Source organism: Vulpes lagopus, chromosome 8 (assembly GCF_018345385.1).
Source record: "Vulpes lagopus strain Blue_001 chromosome 8, ASM1834538v1, whole genome shotgun sequence".
NCBI classification, from domain to species: Eukaryota; Metazoa; Chordata; class Mammalia; order Carnivora; family Canidae; genus Vulpes; species Vulpes lagopus.
In genome coordinates, this window is record NC_054831.1 from 15,220,637 (window position 1) to 15,239,951 (window position 19,315).

Here is a 19,315-nt window from a genome sequence, read left to right on the forward strand (position 1 = left end):
AATGATTAGGAGAGGGAGAGAAAGAACAAGGAAATGACTTTGTTACATAGTTTATCAATTGCAGAGTCAGGGGTAAATTCCAGGTGCAGGCTCATTTTGGCCCTAGTTGTTTTCCAAGAGCACTACAGGGAAATAGGCAGAGAGACAAGATAGAAGGGAAGGGAGGGAAGAAGGAAGAAAGGAGAGAAATGGATCCTCCTCTCCCTGTCCCTCCCTTCCTCTCACCCTCCCTTCCTTCCTCTCTACCTCTCCCTTCCCCCCTTCCCCCTTTCCCCCCTTCCCCCTTTCCCTCCTTCCTCCCTTCCCCCCTTCCCTCTTCCCTATACCCATGTCCCCCTCTCAGGAGTGGAGTTGTATTTGGTATGGGGAAAAAACACCAGCTGCCCCTTCTCCAGTGTTCCAAGTTATATAACAGAAAGGACTTCCTGTCTGTGAATGAACTCCACGCAAGATCCCCCAACAGCAGGATTGAGTACTAGTGTCCGTCAATCATACTTGCCCACTGGTTACCTCTGTCCTAGCAGTCACTCCCACCAGGTCCTGTAGACTGATTATGTCAGGCACACAATGTGGGAACAGGCAAAGTCACCCAGTCCTCTCTCTGCAGGTCAGCTCTCTGAAGAAGCCTGGCCTATAATTCCAACAAAACCAATGATAGGTATGTTAATGAAAGAGTAATTTTATTATCTATAGTATCCACTCTTCCTTTTCACATGTATTTTTCCCCAAAAGAGATCCTCAGTCTTAGGTGCCCAGAGCTAACTTCTTCTCCACACCTGACCATATCCTGAAAATAATACCTCTTGGACTATCTATGCTTATTCCTTATGAAATATATATATATATTTTAAAAAATGATGAGGAATTCAAAAGGGGCTTTAATAGAGGATCTGATAAACTCATCTATACCAAGGTGTTAGGGTCTGATAACCCCTTAATGTGTTATCTTTCCAAGCAGACTTGCATTATTATACAGCACAGAGAAAGTCAGTTGTTATGCATCAGCTGATAAGGCAGTGGACTCTGGCTCAATTTTCTGAACATGAATATATTTGATGTAAGTGAATCATAGAAACCAGGTGGTTAAGTATTAGATGATTTGGGATGTGGGAAGTATGGAGTAGATACAGGCTATTAAGAATTGAGCTTGGATTCTGTATCAAATGGGATGATTTTAACTAAAAATAACAAATTATACAACTAAATGTGACTGAAAGATTGAGGAAATTGTATTATATTATATAACAAGAATTCCAGAGTTTGGCTAATTCAGCAGCTTGAAATGTCTCCTGTTTTTGCTGTACTCCATATAATTGCAATATGGCTGTAGCTATTCTATGTAATGTGCAAATATGACAGTCATTAAAGAAATTAGAAGAAGGACCTCCTCTCATTGTTCATGCATCTTTTTCCTTCAGTAGGGATAAAAACCTTTATAGAAGCCATTTGTATTAATCAACATGGGCCTACTGCCATAACATCCACCAACAAAATTCTGAGGACCAAATACAATAAAGGTTTATTCTTGCTAATGTCACAGTTCATTTCAAGTTGCCTGGGGTGAAGATGATCTGCTCCATGCAGACACTCAGGGACCCAGCATTCTTTTTTCTAGTGGCTCCAGCATCCTCTAGTATCTCAGAATAATCTTATGGATCCTCTGCATTTGATCTGTGGGTGAGAGGAGAGATAATATGAAGAAGGGACAGGAAGGACCTACCTCACTTCTGTTCACATTTCATTAGTGGAAACTAGCTATGTGACCTCACAGATGCAAAGGGAGGGGGAATTTAGTCTAATTCTGTGTCCCAGAAAAGAGGAGTATGTGGATATTGGTGAGCATCATCACTGTCTGTCATACACCCCATCAGATATCCTTTCAGTTCCCATTGGCCAGGAGTGGGTCACATATTCATTACTAAACAGTCATAGTCAAGAAGAATGAGAATTATCAGATTGGCTTAAGTGATATACAGACTTTCATATGCTCCCCAATGATCCCTATCATCTGGTATTAATGCCTTTGAATAATTTTCTCCCCTTGAGATTGAGTGGGATTTGTGACTTTTCTTCTAACTAGTATAATATGGCAAAAGTATGTGATGTCACTATTATACAGGAAAGGTGATGGATGTCACTTTTATAATTATATTAGATCACATTATATAAGATTATCTCTAGCAATTCTCCTTGCTGATTTGATGAAGTAAGCTGTCATATTGAAGAAGTCCCATGGAAAAATCTGCGGGAAACCTCTAGGAGCTAAGAGTGGCCCTGAGCCAACATCCAACAAGAAACTGAAGTCCTTGGGATACCTGAGAGGCTCAGCAGTTGAGTATCTACCTTTGGCTCAGGGTGTGATCCCATGGGCCTGGGATCAAGTCCCACATCAGGCTCCCTGCAGGGAGCCTGCTTCTCCCTCTGCCTATGTCTCTGCCACTCTCCCTGTGTCCCTCATGAATAAATAAATAAAACCTCTGAAAAGAAAGAAACTGAAGCCCTATATATTCTACAGTTGCAAGGAAATGAATTCTGCCAACAACATGAGTAAACTTGAAGCAAGTTCTTGTCCAGTCATGTTTCCAGATAAGAATGAAGCCTAGTTAGTATCATGATGGCAACATTGGGAGACCCAGAGCACAGGACCCAGTTAAGTGATGTAGGCCTGGACTCCCGACCCATAGAAACTGTAACATAATAGACATGTTATTTGACGCCACTAAGTGTGTGGTAATTTTTTTTTTTGTGCAGCAATATATTAGTGATACATCTTAGATCAATCATGATTACCCACCGGTTGAAGGAAGCCAACTTAACTGGCCCACCTGAGAATGAAGGCCCAATCAAAACCAGGCTTTTCTAGGAAAGCGTGTGGGATGTCTGGCCATTCATACATCATGGACAGTGTTTGTCATAGACAACATTGAAAAAAACAAATAAACAAATAAATAAATGAAGGTTAGGCTATTTGGTTGTAGAACCTCATGTTGCAGTAGTCTCGGGAACAAACATAAATATTTGTAGGATCTTATATATAATATTTTAGGTTTTAACAAAAGTAGAATATTGGGAAAATAAAATGGAAATGAGTATCATGATGTTTTAATTGGGTAGTAAAAGACAATAGACATCAGCATTTGTTAGATCCTAGGCCTCTTGGAGAACCTAATGAAATTCTGGAGACATGCTTTTCAGAAAAAAAAAAGATATTTAAATACCTACACATAAAATTTTGCTTGCAATTTTAGGAGATTAAGAGACCCCTTGAGGCCCACCCAGAGGTCCAGGTTAGGAACATACTACATGAGGCTGAGTGACCTGGACTTCTGAGTCACATAGGTATGAGAGAGTGACATCAGATGACAGAGCTGTAGAGAGTGAGAAAGTGTTCTTAGAAAACCCCACCTTGTCTTTATATGACAGAAAAATTTTCAGAGTGTGACCCAGGGCTCACTTAAAAGAGTTAGAGCTGCAAAGAGTGGAGAGAGTATCCAAGGCTGCAGGACTGATGGGCAAGGATTAAGACAGATTTTCTGGATTACCCTCAATGAATGAGGGTAGCAGCTTGAGAAAAATACGGACCAGCCAAGGGTCAAATGGAGGAAGGTATATGGCAGTACTAGAAAGAGGAGAAGGTGAAAACATAGAAGAGCAAGAACTGTAGGTACAAGAGTTACACTTTGCAAGTGGATGAGGACATTACCGTCTCTACCTATCCTGTCTTCTGTCTTGGAGCTAGAAGGTAGAAATAAAGAAGATAAGTAGAAGCTAAGCTGTATTTCTAAGTGATCTTTGGTTTCTCTGTGAGAATTGTTTAACTTCATTTTTAATTCAATGATGATATAAAAATTAATATAAGCATTTTCTAAGTGATATAGGTAACTACCTTATAACCAACAGCTGATTTCATCCTACATTTGCTTTTGCACTGTGATTGTGTCAGTAACAATTAGCCATACAATAATTGATGTGGCCTAGTGAGAAAAGAATAGAAGGGAAATTATAATGTAAATGGTGCTCTCTTGCCAAATGAAAACCAAATGACTTCATGGATGTTGGTGCATCAGTGGGAAAATTGAATTGTCACATGGCACATGGAAGCAGAAGGCCTGACTCAAAGGATGTATTGGACGTATTCATGTCCTTCGGGGGTGACAATTTTAGCAAGCAATATTGACTGTAACATTGAATTAATTTTGTAAATTTGTACTATTTGGATTCTGTAATTTTCATTGTGTTTAATTCTGCAAATTCATTTTGGTTTTGTGGCAACCATCAGGGATGTTCACAAATATCCAATTTGTCTTTCTTCGTGGACACATGGCAGGATGGCACTCAGAGGTCCTTTCTGTTGAGTAGGACATGTGATTAGTTCTGGCCAGTGAGTTGTGAGTGTGAAGTGATGGAACCAGCACATTTCATTCATTCCCTCTAGGGCTCTCTTTGCCTCTAGCAACATTTGGAATTGGACTGAGTATCTACCAGTGTGCTGCCCCAGTTTTTCTCCAGCTTTCACTATAGCTTCTCTGGGAGATAAATTTACAGAGAAAGGATCTATGGTCTCCCTTACACTCTTACTTCTGATTAGGTTTGGCCAATGGTAAGTTCTAGCAGGACACCAGAGGACTAAAGGAGAATGAGGTAAAACTGTTAAGTCCCCTGGCTTATTGTCTGCCAAGTCACTCTGGGTAGGCTGCATCCCTCCTGTCATTGATTCTGGGATAACTTCTTGTCTATCTTGTCCCTTTAGAGTGAGGGTGTCTAGTCATTACTTGCCTTCAGGTACTATGTTATTACTTACTAGTTTCCTTAAACTCTCCTACATCCTTATAAGCAGCAGCAAAACAGTAGACAATGTTCCTCAAATTCCTCAGTTTGAGTGTGATTTTTGTTTCTTGCCAGAACTTGGCTGATTGCAGAAGTGGCTGTTGCTGGATCTGATCTGCTCCTAGATGATCTATGATGTCAGGTAGTATGAGAAAAAATAGATCTTTGTTGTTTACTGCCACTAAGATTTGGGAGTTAATGTAATAACCTATCCTGAGCAATACACATTTTGTGATTATTTAAGAGATTAAATATAATAAGTTAATTTTTAACTTATTGTTATTGTTTTTAAAAACATAAGTTTTTATGTGTAGGTATCTTATCATTAGAGAGGATTCATAGTAAATTTTTTCCCTAAAAATTTTGTTTCCTACATATCTCTCATGATGAGAAACACTGTTAACAGGTAAAGATTTTGAAGTCAGATGGTCTTTTAAAAAATTATTTACTTTATTTTTGAGAGAAAGGGAGAGAAAGCTGGAGGAGGGGCAGAGGGCAAAGGAGAAAGAGAATCCTTAAGCAGGCTCCCCACTGAACATGGAGCCCTGATCAGGGCTTGATCCCAGGACCATGACCTGAGCTAAAACCAAGAGTCAGATGCTTAACTGGCTGAGCCACCCAGGTGCCCAAAGTTAGTCGGTCTTGAGTTGGTGTTCTGGTGCTGCATTTTACTTTAGACAATGTTTTATAAACCATGCTTTCTGCATGTACAAAAGATAGCAGATATCACTCTTTGGATAGTTGTAAGGCTTAGATAATGCATGTAAAATGCTTAACAGATGGCTTCACATCTAGCATTTGTTCTACAAATAATGGTTAATTCTAATTCGTTAATAATAGCTACAATCAAATTATTAGCAACAATAACTTAAAAAGTAAGATCCTAGAGAAGAAACATGTAGAATAACAGGGCCTGTAATGAGGGAGATGCCAGGCAAAAAAAAAAAAAAAAAAGGTTGGGAGTGAAAAAAGAGTAATGAGAATAGAAGGAACAACCTCCACTTCTGAAGTCAGAAGGCAGGGAAAACTTTTGGAGAATCCAAGGGTGTATGATTAATCCAGTAATGGAAATTGGAATTTACCGTGGTTGGCTGGGACATAAATCTAGAAAGTTGATAGAGTATCTCTGATAAATTAGAAGCATGAGGTGTGGAGGTGAGCCAAAGGTCCCAATTTTCACTTTCATCCCCATATATTTGATCCAAAAAACTCCAAAAAAAAAAAAAAACAGCATTAAAATTACCCCTGAAATAGGTCATGCAGAGCCAGTGCACACTACCTGCCTTTGTTAAAATCTGTTATAGCAAGATAACTGGGCTATCAGCAAGATAGCAGGACTTGCTGGGTGCTGCCAGCACCTTGGTCTTTCTAAACTTTGGAATTGTCATGACTATCAGATGAAATGTCAAGTAGCATAAGAGCTACCTAGAGGTGAACTGGCCTATCCTCATGGAATCTAACCGTTTTTGGAGACTATCCCAGCACAACTTGGATATAATCTTTTCTACACTGATCTGCAAGACTATTAGAATGTCAACTTCCTATCTATGCATAGATCTGTTTTTATACTCTCTACTCTGTTCTACTGATATATTAATCTGTATAAGCAAGCACTAATAACAAATTGTATTAATTACTATAAATTTAATAGTAAGTTTTAGTATCTGGTAGAGAAAACCCTTGTCCTTTCTTTTCTTTAGGAGAATTGTATCTATGTGGCCCTTTGCTCTTCATTATTTATCATTAGTTCCAGTTAGAAACCTATTGGTATTTTTACTGAAATCACATCATAGCCATAGATCAATCTGAGGACAACTGGAATCATTTTAAAATTGTCTTCCTACTTATGAACATTACATATCTACTCATTTAGATCTAATTAAATATCTTTCATTAATGTTTTTAAATTTTCCTCATGAAGATTTAGAATTCTTTTGGAAGATTTGTGGTTAGATAAATAACAATATAGCAGTGTAAACGGTTGGGCTTTTTAAACTTTTTTTGCTAGTATATGAAAATAAAATTTAAATTTGTATATTAATCTTTTTTTCAGCAACCTTGCTAAATTCTCTTCTAACAATTGATTTGTGGACTCTTTCAGGTCCTCTCTATAAATAATATTGTCTTTGAAGAATGATAACTTTTCTCTTTCATGTATTGGACTATCTTTAAGCAACACAGATCATTTTCCCTCTTCTGCACTCTCATGTGTTGTAGAAGTTAGAAGCTTAGAGAGTACATGCTTCAGAATCTCTACTGTGAGACTTTTCAACTGCATTCCACCATTGAAGGATACTTATGCAAGGTTTGGAACATATAAGAGAGTCAGAGTCAAATCAATGTTCTTCTAATAGCAGTAGTCACACTTATGAGCTTTGACAGATGAGATTTTGTAGGAGTGTTTTACAAATCAGTCACCTCAGGCTAGAGGCAATATCACCAATCAGTAACTGCCTAGATTTCCCGCAACTTCTTAGTTCCCCATAGCTTTGTACCCACCACTGAGATCTAGCGATAGCCTTCCTTTACCTTTATTCCTGTAGCCCCTCTTGTATTTTTGAGCACTTAAAAGTCTTCCTGTTTAAAATACTTAGAGTGGTTTTTATTGATCAAATTCTGGCTGATTACATTACTTTGTATCAGAAATGTTCTCAGGAAGCAGGTTTTGAATGATAGCAATCAGCTTAATTTCATGATCTGGTTATACCCAAAGGCAGTGATAGTTCCTCTATTGGTAGAAAATGATATAAAATGCTGGCAGTTCATAGCCTGAAGTGGCAAAAGGATTAGGAAATTTATCACCTGTAATTATTGAAATAAATTACTAATTAAAGCAAGGTTAGGAAAGGTCAAATAGCTGGCTATGTAAATAAGACTATCAAGGACCGTGAGGTGGGCTGAATTCATTTGATTCCCCTGAGAAACTTAAAGAAAGAAAATGGTAATCTTGTTTCTTTAAATTTTCACCCAAGCTTAATGTTAAGAAACTTGACTCTTCTATAATTGCATTAAAATAATATCTTATCTGCCATAACTATATTTAAAAAATGCACCTAAAAATCACCCATAAAACTCAATCTTGTAGGTTAAAAAATTTCAATAACAAATTGAATTCATGATCTCTTATATAAAAGAGGAGGCACTGACTGCCTGAATGGGATATGAGTATTGAAATGGGGACACTTTGGTCAATTTGGATAAATTTAAATACAATGATGTTTCCTTCCTAAAATACTCCACTTGTGAGCAGGTGCAGCCCATCTTCCTCTATCCAAAACACTAGTCTATCTCTGCTTAAAAATCAGGTAAATAGGCCATGAAGTAGTTACCTTAAATGGAGATATCGATTTTCCTCCAGACTCACCCTCACTGTCATTGCCTAAAGGACTCAAGATAAGTACACATAATTAGTGGGCAGACTAAAAGAATTGCAATATTGGACTATTTCATATAAAAAAGAAACCAGAGGAATATGTCTGGAAATAAATTCTAGATCAAAAAAGAAGAAATACAACATAGGATTGGGTCAAATTTATTGATATGAGTATACTTAATAGAGACTCTAGATTTCATGCATTAGCTAAAACAGCTGGAAACTCTTCTAACATTATGCTTGGTAGATTGCAACTTGAAATCAGTGGAACTGAAGTAAATTAAGAAGTCAAGACTTTTTTCTTTTTGAAGATTTTATTTATTCATGAGAGAGAAAGAGAGAGAGAGAGGCAGAGACACAGGCAGAGGGAGAAGCAGGCTCCATGTAGGGAGCCCAACGTGGGACTCAATCCCGGGTCTCCAGGATCAGGCCCTGGGCTGAAGGCGGTGCTAAACCGCTGAGCCACCCGGGCTGCCCAGAAGTCAAGACTTTTTTGATATAAGGGAAAGGAAAAACTCCAATGTCCTAAAAGACATAGAAAAATTGAAATGGATTTATCATATGTGACACTCCCTCATCTTTCTATGACTATCTCCCTGGAGGGATCAAGGGACACTTTCTTCAAACAAAAAACAAAAACAAAAACAAAAATCCTAAAAAACAAAACCAAAAAGACTTAGCAACAGATTAAAGAAGGGGATACCAGCCTCCTTGAAAATCTCTGTAGTACCTTTCCTCTGATGGTAGCAGATGCCTTACTAATTTCAGTGGAGATAATACCATAAAGCGGTAAAGGCCAAGTGGCATAACTTAACTAACAAAGACACAGTTGGCATATTTTCTCAAAAAAATGCAACACAATCACAATAGTAGTCATATGTTAAACCCATAGGAGTCTTTGGTGGAAACTAGTTCATTATGATTTCTCTAGGACCAAAAAAGACACTTTTACTTGATATGGATGGTTGAAAAGATTTCTAAGTCTGGTGAACCTAATCTGGGCACCAAAATTCATGGCCTTTCACCCAAATTCAAGGTCTGAGATAGTTTATAGACTCAGGGCTGCTTGAATAAAGACAAGACCAGGAGTACCTAAGGATGGACTCTGCATCTCTACTACAAGTATGCACTGCAAATCTTTTCACCTAAATTTCACCCTGAGACCTATAGTCATTTACCAGTGAGCCTATGCACAGTGGAAAGGGAACTATCCATACCTGGGAGGATTCCTGGATATTTACTAGGAGTAGGAACTAATCCCTAGAAAACCCAAACATCACTATAGCCCAACAATAAGAATAAAGCCTTAGGAGATTAGAGGGCCCACCATGGCACCCCACACAGTATGTCTAACCCATCTCTAATTGACGGTGAAATTCTTCAGGGTCTTGGCTTATATGGATATTTCTAACTCAACTCCCCATGGCGCCTTGTATGGGTCCCGATGATGTTTCTTGCCCTTGTGCGACTGTGGAAATAGAGGACTCAAGTCACAGGGAATTGGAAGAAGCTAAAGATAGCAACTGGCTTCAGCATGGCTCACATCTCCAGATCTGTGTTCTACTTCATTTCTTTTTCTTCTGTGAACTTCACTTAATTTCTTAACGACTAAAAATACGGCTTCTTTTCTCAATTTTATCAGCATTTCTATGTATTTTACAAGAGGAGAGTTATGTAATCTAGTTTGCCATATTGATGGAAACAAAATTATCATAGTATAAACAGCGCTTAGTACATTTGATTTTGTAGATATGCATATAATACATGCTATATATACATATACTGTATGCTGTGTGTGTGTGTATATATATGTGTGTATATATATATATATACTTGATGCTAAGTTCCTTGCAAATCAGTGACTGTCTTTATTTATCTCTGCATGAGTTCAGTTCAACAAGCATACAATGGATGCTTACTTCATGCTAGGCACTATGCTATGTGCTAGAGAGCAAGACTGGGTTTGTGGTATTTAACATTTAGGGAAGGATGATTCTCCTGCCAGTACTGGGTGCTAAAGCAGCCCATGCTTCTGCATTTCTGACAATGCTGTTTTTCTCTACCTGAAAGTCTCTCTTCCATCCTTTTACTTAGTTTATTCCTACCTGGATTTGAAGGATACCAAGCCCCACTGTATTCATGAATTTTACTCTACATTGAATAATAGAGAAGCTCTGTCCCCTCTCTGCATTCCACTATCCTGTTTGCACTGATGAATTTAAGATTTCCTCATGTGGTTTAATATTACCAATCTCTCCCTTATCAACACCCCCCCCCCCCACACACACACACACACTAGATTTCAAGCTATCTGAAGATGAGGGCTGAATCATATACTTCTCTTGTATTCTCCATGGCTCATTGCACAAATGCTGGCTACGTAGAATGTGCTCAATAAATATTGAATAATTGAAGAGAAACTCAATAAACAACGATTGCTTAATTGATTAGCTCCACTAATAAATCTTGCTTTGAACAGAAGTAGAGCCAGCCAGGGAAGATACTGGGTCACTGACTCTGGACAGTGGAAAGGAAAATAAAATCTGGTGGGAGAGGGCTGCAGAGTTGAACTGCCCCAACCTCTGCAAGGTCTCAGAGTCACTGAGAACACAGGTGTCTGATTCAAATCCCAGTTTCACTACTTCCTAAACATTTAAACTTGGCAAGCTACTTAATTTCTTTAAGCCCTAGCTGCTTCATCTGTAAACTGGGAAGACATTATAGCACCTGCTTCTCATGGTCACTGTAAGAATGCAATGAGGATGGTGCACATAAAGCATTTAGTACACTGCTTAGCCCGTTATAAATGCTCAATAAATGTTCATTGATTTTAGCTACAGATTGATCGTAAGGAGTGGACTGAAAAAGACACAATGAGGAAACTTTCATTCTGTACTGATAATACCTTCCACTTTCATGTTTTACAAGCATTGCACCATTTTAATCTCATAATGCTCTTGTCAGGTAGCGTAAGTGAATGGTAAAGTCATTTAGGGACTGTCAACTCCTAATATGCAGTCCCTTCCTCATCCATGCCTATACATTGGGATGGGACAGGAAAGAAATCTCAGGTATTTGTTTATGCATCTCATCATTCCATAAGTATAAGTTAAGAACCTATTGCATACCAGGGACCATGCTGGACACCAGAATCACTGCTGTTAAGTAGGCATTTGAGGTCTCTGCTTAGGGTCCAAAGCTATGGCCAAGGAGTGTGGCAGGCCCCTGCACATCATTGAAGGTGTGCTGCCAAGAGGCGAAGAGCACAGAGTCAAAGCCCCTCACCCACTCTGCAGGGAAAGGCTGTCGGGGAAAAGCTTCCCTGAGTCCCTGAGGAAGTGACATTTGGGATGAAACCAAATAGATGAAATGAAGGTGACATTTTTATCCCCTACAGCAGCTGGTATTTGAGTGGAAGAGTGGGGAGGTGGAGTCTCCCTAGCTGCCTTCAGACCCAGGCACACTGGGACCGAGCAGGAGGTATGGACATTCTGACTTTGCCTCCTGCAAGGAAGAATCAGGATGTCAGCAGCACAAAGCAGTACCTTCACTCCTCAGGGTTTCTGAGTCCCTCCTCTCTCCTTTCTGTGTCACCCAGCTGCCTCCTGGGAGAAAGAGAACAAAAAGCTGTTGTCTCCACACACTGTGCTTGATAGGGGAGGGAAAGAGAAAAGGTGACTTCCTGAATCTCTTACTTGGGATGAAATGTTGTCATGGAAACAACCTTTCCCCTGGGATTGCATGGGATGGCAGGAAGTGACAGCCAGAGCTGGGGACATTGGCTGGAGAGGACACAAAAGGCTGTGAGAGGGGCTTTCCCTCCTCCATGCTTCCTCCAGAATTCAGTTCTTGCTGCCACTCCGCCCCCCCCAACCCACACCCATGCTCTCTCCACATAAATAGCTCCCTCAGTGGTACCCACTTATCTTTTCAGTTGTCAACTAGATTGAAAGAAAAACATTGGCAAGTCACCTATCTATAGCATTTCACCTAGATTTGTTTCATTTAATCCTCTCAACAAATCCAGAAGTCGTTCATTTATTCACTCAACAGATCTGTATCAAGAAACAACTATATGCCAGGTGTAAGTATTATTGTCATTTTACGAATGAGGAAATTGAGTCTTAAAAAGGTTAAGTGACCTACCTTGGGTCACACATTGAGTAAGTGAGAGAGTAAATGAGTAAATGGTAGGGCTCAAGACAGCCAACCTGACTTTAAACCGAATGCTTTTCACCACAATTCAGTGGTTTTAGGGTAATTCCTTTTGGGAGTATATATAAAGAAAGACTACATCTTGGGCATGCAAAGCAAACAACAGCTAAACGGTACATCAAAGAATTCACTGGCAAATTCCATTCCTTGCCTATTTAGCCTGTTAGAATGCCCCACCACACACACACACACACACACACACACACACACACACACTGAAAAAAAGTCAAGTTCTTTGTCTTTCCTTCAATGCCTACTTTTATCTTCCTTTCTAAGAAAATCTCTAATATTTATACAAAGGTGTAAGTGACAAAAATTAGCTTAAAATACTCCCCCACTCATGGATGAGAATTGTAATCATGCTCTGCCAGAGTGAATTGAAATCATATCCACTACTGGGCTCCTGTTGAAGGTCTGTTTTTGCAAAGTTAGTCTTAAGGGCAAGCACCCATTCAGTCTTAGGCATGGTGGAAATTTGAGAGAGGGGAGTAATGCATAACCCATACACCATAGTGAGTTGGAAGAAGAAAAAGGTAAAAATCTTAAACATGAGGATGTTACAAAGCCAGCCAGAGAAATCAGACTTTGGTGATCAAGGGTGACAATGTTGTCAGATTCGCTCTCCCCTTCTCCACCATCCCTCTGCATGTGTGCATGTGTGCACACACATATGAGAAAAATTATTAGGAAGACAGCAAGCAGAGCTATGATGGGATCAGAGTTAAGGCTTCTCTGATACTCTTTCCCATGTAGGATCATGGTCCCAGAATTTAATCTGTCACCTTCTGATCATGTATTTTGGGGCAAATTGTTCTCCAAGGCACAATTTTCTCATCTTCATCTATAAAATGAATATAATGATACCAGCTTTGCTGAACCGTTGTGAGAACCCCGGGAAACTGTGCATGTATGTGAGATAGGAGCAGCCTGCGCTTTGGGTTAAGGTAGAATTTGGAAGGTTAAGGTGGAATAAGGAAGAACTCATGCTCTCAAGCCTCTGAATATTTACCTATGCAACCACCAGAAATCCACCACTGCTTTAGAACTTCATCATCCTCACTTTTCAGGTGAGAAAAGTAATAGACCTGGGCCTTGTTTGAATGAAAGGAGACCACAAGAAAAAATACAAGTTCTGTAAAACTATAAAATTCTATTCAAATGAAAACGTCCATCATTACCTCTCTCCCAAGCAGAGCATTGTGCAGCCGTGAATACCTACAGTGAATGTTCTCCTAGTCTCCACCCATGCCTCACCAGTGCTGAGGGTACAAGGGAGTGGGAGGTATGGGCTCCTCTCAACCAGAGAATAGCCCCAAGGTCACCTGTAAGGAGGTGGGGGCAGTTTAGACTACTCTTGGGGACTTGTTGGGGTAAGAAGAAGCTAGGAAAAATAGTAAAACTATAGGGACATGGCTAGTCAGGGAGCCTCATGGTGGAGCTGAGGCTATAACGGGAAGACTGGTTCCCTAGCCTGAATACCTTCAAAAGCAGATAATGTTTAAAAGAAAAGAGTTTATTTGGAAGATGCTCCCAGGAAGCACATAGGAGGGAGTAGGACTGGGAGACAGGAAAGACAGCAAAGCCAATCAGGGCTGAATTTTTGTGCAGATCACTTTCATGGAAAACTGGGGCTCAACTGGGGCTCAACCTCACTGGAGGTGAAGCTGAGGGACCTGGGAAACTGAGGGACCATGAAACTATGGTATGATTCTACTAATTCCCATCCTCAGTAGATTAGGCATTTCTTCCAGGTATTAACTCTTAGATACTTCTCACTTCTAAGCCAGGCACATTCCCTTGACAAGAGAAAGTTCTCGGGCAGGGACACAGAAAACGAAGGAGAAATACAGGTAGCTGGGGAAAAGGATAAGGGCAGGGCACCAACAGTGTCTACTGGCTTTAGTAGTAAGGAATCAGGGGCATCCTTGGGCTGAAGGAACAGCATGAACAAAGGCAGGGAAGAAGAGTGAGCAGTGTCACAGGGGGATTATGGCCATTGTCTAGAAATCCAAAGTGAGGATATGTAATTTGATAGTGTGTATTTATGGGTCAGAAGTATTTATATTTAACTCTGGCTAATAGCCAGGGACAACTTAGCCATTTGGTGCCATAGGCACAGTATTTAGGGCCTAGTATTATGATACTTTTATCATATTTTCATTTCTTTTAAAATCATAAGGAAAGCATGGATTATGTTCCTGTACCAACACAGGTTTAAAAAATTGTTTTTAATATTATTTTATGGAGGAAGGAGATCATGAAGGTATAAGTGTCTCTATGGCCCGAGAAAGTCATAATGTGATCCTGCTAATGGTTATAACAAATAAACTCCAAAATTTCATTGTCTTAACAAAGCAGAAGTTTATTTCTCTGACATATAAAATCCAATTAGCAGCAGGACCCTGCCATCTTCTACACATGGCTTCCAAGGTGCCCCTGGAGGTCAACATTGGGGCAACAGGTGAAGATAAAGTGTATAGGATTGTAAACGGGAGTTTTCAGAGCCAGGCTCCAGTGATAAGCATCTCTATCACCCACATTTCATTGGCTTGACGACCATGATATGCACACTCAACTGCAAGAGCTGCTGGAAAATGTGTCCAGCTGTGTACTAGGGAGAAGAAACACATTGAGTGAGGAGCTATCTAGGTTTTGCTACAGAGGGAAGAGTATTTAAAACTGGGATGGTCCTAGAAAATCAAATATATGAAAGGCAGTCAACAAACAATGAAAAAAAGGTGGTTGGGCAGGAAGGAGGGACTAAACATCAGGCTGAGGGTGAGAGGTGATAGAGAAAATGCCTCTCTTCTGGGCTAATGGTTTCCTTTAGTGCCAGATGAGTGGAGAGTTGTGGTCCCACTCAGTGCTGACAAAACTATTTATTCCCTGGCCATTAGTTAGCTCATGGTGGAATGTGCCACCCCACAGAGGTGTCTCCCTTTGCTATTAATGGAGAAAGGATGAAGTCTTGTGCCATTATGGAACCAGAGACACAGTGGAGTGGGCAGGACAAGGGATTCTTTAAGCAGATAGAAAAAAACACAAATTGGCAGGGGAGAGAAAATGGTAGCAGGAGCACCTGGGCGGTTCAGGTTGAGCGTCTGCCTTTGGCTTAGGTTGTGATCCCAGAGTCCTGGATCAAGTCCTGCATTGGGCTCCCTGTGGGAGCCTGCTTTTCCCTCTGCCTATGTCTCTGCCTCCCTCTCTGTGTGTGTCTCATGAATAAATAAATATAATCTTTAAAAAAAGGAAAGAAAAGTGGCAGTTCTTTCAGCAAGAATTGCTGGCTCCCAGCAATGATCCTGGGTAGGCACAGAGAGTTCACAGAGAACAAAAATGACCTGCCTAACCACCACCCTGAGCAGTTGCCCTCCCAACCCCACCCTCACCTGGCCACCCAACTCAGCAGCTCCTCATCTTCTATAGCTGAGGAGAGAGGGACACAGTGCACACGATGTCACTGATAAACTGATTCAAATAACATTAGTTGACAATATAGTGTTTGCCAAGCACTGCTCCAGGCTCAGTCATTTATACTGTTGCATTTGAGCATTTTTTATTTATTCCTCATAATAATCCTTTGGAATAGAGTCCTCATGTTACAGATGAGGTAAAGGAGGCCCAGAGAGATGAAGTGACCAACTCAAGGTCACTTGGCTCCTAAGGGACAAAACCTCCACTTGCACCAAATTCCTCTGATTCCAAGATCATTGTGCTCTTTATGAATTCACAGCAAGGCCTTCAGTGGGATGAGGCAAGCCAGGTACCTAGGAGGGAAGATTTAAGGAAGTTCTCACTCCAAGGAGCAGCAGACAACACCTAGAGTCACCTCCTTACAGACAGTATTTGAGGCCTCTAGGTTCCCTCGCCCTGACCCTGGCCCTCAAAGCCAGCTTCTGCCTGAAGAGGTGTCATACTAGAATCCACAAGGCACTTCAGTCTTGACTGGGAGATAGGTTGTGAGCAACTAGCGGCAGGAATTGAGCACTTGTTACAAATTCACTGGAATTAGTTTTCCCCGTGTGACTACCAAAGGAGTGTCGTTTGTGACATCAGGACAAGCTTCTGCGCCATTGCATAGCTTCTCTTCTTACTTGCCCCATGCTTGGAACCAAATCATTCATTTTTATTCTTCCTCCTCACTTTGGACAAGTGAGCTACTGTAAGTAAGGTACACCTTATGGCAGGGGAGACACCTATGGTGAGGAAGACACATGGGGTTCTGCTTCCCAAAGATTTCAGTGAGGAAGGCAAACTGCAGCATCCCAAGTAGAAATGATTTAGAATATTGCTTCCAACAGGGAAGAGCAAGATGGCAAGAACTGGGGACACGCCTGATCTGGGCTTCAGAGAGATCCCTCAAAGGAAGAGGCCTCTAAACTGGACCTCAATCACCACTCATGTTCCTTGCTTAAGGTCCAAGAGTGGTATTTCAGAAACCTCACCCCTTATGGACAACTTCTCACATGGTGCAGAAATGCAGCTTTGTAGTCTTCTAGATTGTAAGCTTAGAAGTTATCTATGAGTAATTTAGAATTTTAGTCCAAGTTTTTTTTTCTTCTTTTTTCATCGATGACATAAGAGGTCAAGGTATTTACTCAAGAACTCAAGGACACATTGCAAATTAATGTCAAAGACAGGTTTGAGCACAATCTCTTGACCCTCAGCCCAGTGCTCTTTTATGGCTGAGATACCTGGCCCATTTCTGTAGCTTTGTTAGGGTGCCAGCTAGGGCTCCTTAGACATGCTCTACGGGCATCAGTTCTTCCATTATTTTTCCCTGGGGAAAAAGAGCAAAGAGAAGTGTTTAGGGTAGCTCTAGTCACTGAAGGCTTGCTCTCTGTACCCTGAAAGTCCACTCTGATAGTGGCCAGTCCCCTAGGCAGATGGAGTCTACTGGCTTGCAAAACTGCTGACAGGTCTGGACTACAGGAGTCCAATTAGCTAGGCCTGCCAGCTGCTGCAGGTTGGGCAGGAGCAGGTTGGGCCAATCTTCTGTGCGTGGTAAGCTTGGTGGTCATGTGATCTAGCCTCACTATTTATAGATAAACGGCAGTGGATTGTGGCATGGTGTGGTGAGGGTGCTCAGGCTGGAAGAAGCTCGGGCACTGATGTTACAGCTGGATTTGAATCCTGCCCAAGGGATCACAGTAGCAATATTTTGAGCAAAACAATTCAGTCCTTTGTGGCTCAGTTTCCTTATCTGAAAAAGAATACCAATAGTTCTTACCTCTCAGGGTTACTATGAACATTAAATTATATTGTTTGTGTAGACATGGCTTTCTGTGTGTGTGAAAGAATAGGTGGAAAGTAAAGGTTACCACTTGTTTGATTAGGGTCTCATAGCTCAGTAATTAAAGAGCTGAGACTTGACTTTGTGACTTGAGACCAGGATTATACAAAGACATGGCTAACCACAGAGAAGACCGTGGGTAACTATAGCCAGACATTCAGAACCAGTGTGTTGGCCAACCCCCCACCCCCAAATTCTCAGGCCCCTAACTTTCCTTAGAAAGTAGATTTTTTACAAATCATTCAATAAAACATCCTACCGTTAGTTTTTAATGCAAACCAGGTTCCAAATAGTCCTATTTTTTTTTTTTTTTGTCTTTTAAACTGATGACTCCTAAATTTCTCTGCACATTAAAATCATCTGGAAGTCTCCTAAAATTTCTGAAGTTCAGATCACAGTCAGAACAATTCAATCAAAGTCTCCAAGGATGGCATTTAGGCATCAGTATTTTTTGAGGATGCCCAGGTAAATTGGAAATTTCAACCATTGCCTGTTTCTCCTCCTAATGCAAGTTGAAATGGGCAGGACTGTGAGCATTGGCTTTGTCATCTCTCCCTTCCTATTTCACCTCTCATGCTCAGTGCTACAATGCTTTAAGGCCTGTGGATAGTCTGGCCTATTACAGTGCCCATAGTCTAACCCTTTCATTCCAGAAAAACTTTTATTCATTCATTCATACTTTCATTAACTTATAAGAATATATCAAGTATCCATTCTGGGAACTACAGATAAGCTAAGTGAGAACTTTGAGTGGTTCCTCATGGTACCACCCTCACCAAAAGCATCCCTTTCTCCTTCTCCCTTTCCAGTCTATTGACTCGTGTCCCAGGAAGAGTCAAGGGCTTCCTATATTCCTTTGTTTGTTGTTGGTTTCCTGCTATCAAAAAAGGTAGTTTGAGGGATCCCTGGGTGGCGCAGCGGTTTGGCGCCTGCCTTTGGCCCAGGGCGCGATCCTAGAGACCCGGGATCGAATCCCACATCGGGCTCCCGGTGCATGGAGCCTGCTTCTCCCTCTGCCTGTGTCTCTGCCTCTCTCTCTCTCTCTCTGTGACTATCATAAATAAATAAAAATTTAAAAAAAAAAAAGGTAGTTTGAGAGGACCACAATTGACCTACTTTCTTTTGGAGAGTCCAAATTCAACTACTGTGGTGTTAACTGTCAATTTGCAAAACTTCCTGATTTTTTTATATGGGAGACCCTTTGGGTTTCCAGGAAAAAAAAATCATTTCAAGCAGGTGTTCAGATGAGTCAAGGTGCCTGCAATGAAAATACAGATTAGCTTTTGGCCGCAGTCCCCTGTATGAGTCCTATCCATCCCAACTACACTACAAGCTCCCCGACCCCAGCAATTTCCCTTCTCCAAAGTACACAAACAGTAATCTCACTAGGAGATTTCTCACTAGGAGATTTCTGTTGAATGAGACTTAGGACCACATGGGGGCTGGAAGAAGAGAGAAGCAGAACAAGAGAAATGAGGTGGAGGAGAGGGAAAGAGAAGAGATACGGGGGAAGCAGGACAGAGCAGAGAGACAGAGAGAGGAAGACAGATTTTTTTGATTGTTCTTTCTGCCTATGGGAAGGAAGGGGAAATAGGGGGACAGAGGAT

General features: G+C 40.8%; 1 long non-coding RNA gene across 1 annotated transcript; it reads right to left on the reverse strand.

The window, feature by feature from the left end:
* Positions 1-1,601: 1,601 nt before the first annotated feature.
* On the reverse strand, positions 1,602-19,016 carry LOC121497604. The gene is made up of 3 exons (XR_005989520.1): positions 18,825-19,016; positions 11,746-11,805; positions 1,602-1,671 (listed from the first exon to the last, which is right to left on the reverse strand). It is a non-coding gene; the product is annotated as an uncharacterized LOC121497604 (long non-coding RNA).
* Positions 19,017-19,315: the final 299 nt, after the last annotated feature.